This window comes from Mercurialis annua, linkage group LG8 (genome assembly GCF_937616625.2).
Source record: "Mercurialis annua linkage group LG8, ddMerAnnu1.2, whole genome shotgun sequence".
NCBI lineage: Eukaryota > Viridiplantae > Streptophyta > Magnoliopsida > Malpighiales > Euphorbiaceae > Mercurialis > Mercurialis annua.
Genome location: NC_065577.1, coordinates 10,865,725 through 10,869,741, shown reverse-complemented (window position 1 = coordinate 10,869,741; position 4,017 = coordinate 10,865,725). Strand labels below are relative to the sequence as shown.

The following is a 4,017-nucleotide window of genomic DNA, read 5'->3' as shown; positions in this document are numbered from 1 at the left end:
CTCGATTAGTGACACCTGGAAAATTATTAGGAACCAGTACCCTACTGTTACCTGGTATAGAGTGGTCTGGGGAAAGAAGTCCATTCCTAGGTTCAACTTCATTCTGTGGCTAGCCATTATGGGCAAGCTTAGAACCAAAGACAAAATGAAAAAATGGGGAGTGATTGATGTGGATACTTGTGACATTTGCCTGTCCGCTACTGAAACTATTGCGCACTGCATTTTTGAATGCTCTATTGCTAAGAATGTTTGGCAAAAAGTTCTGAATAGCTGCAATGGTCCCAAAAATCTGAGATGCTAGAGGAGACTGGTTAGTTGGTTCAGTAGAAAAGCCACGGGGAAAGCACTCTTGCAACAGTTAGAAGAATCATTCTTGCCTCCACTGTCTATTATCTTTGGAAAGCCAGAAACCAAAAAATCTTCATGCAGAAGAGTACAACTACTGACAATATTATCAGAGATATCAGAAACACTTTGTTGGCCGGAATTGATGAAGCTTGTCACAATTCGGAGTTCAATGGAATTATCAGTCAACTTTTATAGCTCTGCTTAGTGTTTGTCTGTCTTGTCCCTGAGGCTTTTGCAACAGGGACAATCAGACTAGTTTTCTTCTATTTCTTTGCTTTTCTGTTTTGCTGCTGTTTCTTTCCCTGAGGCTTTTATAACAGGGAATTTTTGGTTTCAGTTGTCTTTGATTGGGGAGATCTCTGAGGCTTTTGTATCAGAGTTTTCTTCTCCAATCTGTCTTGCCTCCCTGATTTTTGTAACAGGGTGGGCCTTTTTCGCTTGTTCTTTCTTGTTTAATTTCAATTAAATGAGCTTTTGGTTGCTTTCTACCAAAAAAAAAAATCTTGAATCTTCAAGAATTTGAATCTGAAGTTTGAAACAAGCGCTGAATTTTTTTGAACAATCCAAGTATACACACAAACAAACTACAAATTGAATAAAACACACAAATCTCCACCAAAATAGAGCAATTTATTCAAAAGACAAAAATATCAACGAAAAAAAGGAGTTAAGATGTAATAACCTAAATTTTTGAGGTATTACGTGTAGTGCCACGAGGCATAATCGTAAAGATTAAGAACGAGAATATCGGATTAGGATTGGATAATAAGGACTTAGACTGAAGCGGGTCTATTGGAATTATCGTAGAATAATAATTTAAATGGAAAATTATTATGCGATAAATTGGATTTAATCGAGATAAAAAGGGAATAAAATAAAATAAGTTCCAGAGTTAATAATATTCACGTCAAGGTCCGTGAAATATTATTAATAAATGATCGTCAAGTTTCGTAAGTATACGAAATCGTTTTAGAAGATAGTTTGACGATTAGTTAAGAATAAGGGTTAAAGTGAAAATTAGCCACTTTAAGGACTAAAGTGGACTTTTAACCACAAACTTCCGGAGGAAGTTGTTTTTTACTCTATTTTCTCAAGATAAGAAAATAATATCGATAAAGTGGTTATCGATAGTCATTAATATAAAAATTGGACGAAAAAGTGAGAAAAAGTGCAAGTTAGCTCAAAATGGAAATTTGAGCGTTTTTGGCTAAAATTGCCAAAATAAATTATTGGAAAGTGATATTATAAGATATGAGACTAATGTTATTTATTTGGGAAATAAATAATACGGAATTTATCGAGAATCGAATGATTAAGCGATCAATGGACTACATTGGTCGAAATAAAAGTTATAAAGTGAAAGTTGAGGAGGTGGCAAAGTGAGGGACTAAATGAGACCTTTGCCATAAATATATACCCATTTAATTTGATTTAAGATCAGAATCAACACATTTTGACTCTCAAATTCGTTCTCCTTTTTCCTTTGATGATCAACATATGCAAAGATTTCAATCCTCCATAACTTCCTCGTTTCTCTACGGAATTGGATGATTCTTGCGGCCACGGAACGAGGAGAAGGAGAGCTACTGATCTAGCCCTATTATTCAAGGTAAAAATCACAACTTGAGGTTAGGGTTTCTAAGTTTTATTTCGGTTTTAGAGTTAATTAAGGGTTTTGGTGTAATTGATGTTCATAGGAGTTTATAAGCTTTCATGGAAGATTGTTGATGGTGAATTTAAGCCTTGAAGCTTCGGCATAGGGACAACATCCAAGGTGAGGTATTTTCTGAAATTGATGATGGTTAGTCTATGTTGACAATTGTGTGAAGGTTAGGTGTTTGATGAATTGACTATATGATTTATGTAGAATTGCTAAAATTCTTGATTGAATTTTGACATATGAATGGGCTAAGTGTTTCGGCCCCTAATCTAGTTGATGCTATGAGATTTAATTGATAAGTTATGAGTGTTCAATTGAAGTTATATAGCTGAATGTAGATTGAGTTTGAAGCAAGAATGATTGAGTTAGAGTTGATGCAAAAATAATACATGAATAGTTGGCTATGTGTATGAATTCAAGTCTTGATGTTTTGTTAAGGTTTAAGTCATGGATTGGTATGTGTATGTTTGTTGACGGTGTCTGAGTTGTGATGTTGTAAAAGGATGGTTTTGATGGATTTTAGGTATCGTTGCATAATAAGATTACGATTAAAAGTTACGCAAACTAGTTAAAGAAATTGCGTAAAACTGTCCTGGAAAAACAGCGATATTGCAAAGGCAATATCTCGGGCTGTATAGGTCCAAATCAAGTTCCGTTTGTTGGTACGGAAACTTTGAAATGTTAACTATAATTATCTAGTTTTAAGTTTTCTCTAATTCTACCTCTAAACAGCTCATAAAAGGCAGAAAATTATGTTGTGCAATCTGCCCTGCACTTGTAAACAGCTCCAAGGAAATAACTTCCGAGCTTGTTTTCGATACCTTCGGGTGCAATTCATGGTCTGAGACCTAAATGAAAGTTGTAGGCGGCGTTCTAAACTTTAAGAATGTTGATTTCGTTCAGGGTTCAACCTATTTTAGATAAGCGTTTTTAATGACCGAAGTAGGTTGATCGAACTAGTTTTAGATGCGTAATCGTAATTAGATTTGTTATTAATTCGTAGCGTTATCGAATTTGCGTAGACTCGACGAAGCGACTATCGACAAGGCTCGAGGGGAACGGATCGAGATGTCTTCATGTTTATTTGAAGAATTTGGATAGCAAGTGGTGAGTACACTTTAAATTACTCGTTAATATTCATAAAACTACGTATTTTAATACGAAAAGCTATATGAATATTTATATATTTGAGATGTTTGCTTTTAAAATGAATATGTATGTATGCTTTGAAAATGATGTTTTATCGTAATGTGTTATTTTTACAATCACATAAATGTTAAGGCACCGGGGATGGGTAAAGTAAAATGACATAAATCGAACCAAATACAAATAAGAAAAATATAGTACATGCCTATATGTACTATTATTCATATATTTATAAAGATACATTGTATGTTCCTATACGTACTTTTAATTATAATGAATACCCATACGTGCGTGTGTTATAGATGTATGCTTGTAGATTGTAATGTGCATGTCATGGTCCATAAAGGATCAAGAAAACCCAACATAAATCATCGAAATGATAAATACATGAGATAAGAAAAGTGAACTCTGACATATTCAATAATAAGAACTGAGATACAAGGTGGAACTCGGTAGAATTATTCCGGGACCTGTATCTTATCCATTCTCGATGATAATTCTCGGAACTCATACGCAATAAAAAGTAAGTGCGATACATCGAAAATCAATACGAAACAAGATCGAGACACAATGTGAACAAACACTCCTATTAAATGTCAATAGAAATTATATGAATCGACAGTTAAGTTTAAAAGACCTGCAGGGTGCAGAGTCCGAATGCAGACACGAAGGTAACTCGGTTGAACTATCTCGGGACTCGTGTCTAAGGAGTAACTCGGTTGAATTATCTCGGGACTCCTATCGATCGTCTGGGATTGAGAAATGGTACAAATAACTCGGTTGAATTATTTCGGGACTGTACCATATGGTTATGGGTAACTCGGTTGAACTATCTCGGCACCCAACCATAAGGATCAAGTCAC

General features: G+C 34.8%; 1 long non-coding RNA gene across 1 annotated transcript; it reads left to right on the top strand.

Annotated features, from left to right (window-relative positions):
• The first annotated feature begins 1,805 nt into the window (after positions 1-1,805).
• LOC126662257 (uncharacterized) lies at positions 1,806-3,191 on the top strand. The gene is made up of 3 exons (XR_007635728.2): positions 1,806-1,957; positions 2,046-2,122; positions 3,031-3,191. It is a non-coding gene; the product is annotated as an uncharacterized LOC126662257 (long non-coding RNA).
• Positions 3,192-4,017: the final 826 nt, after the last annotated feature.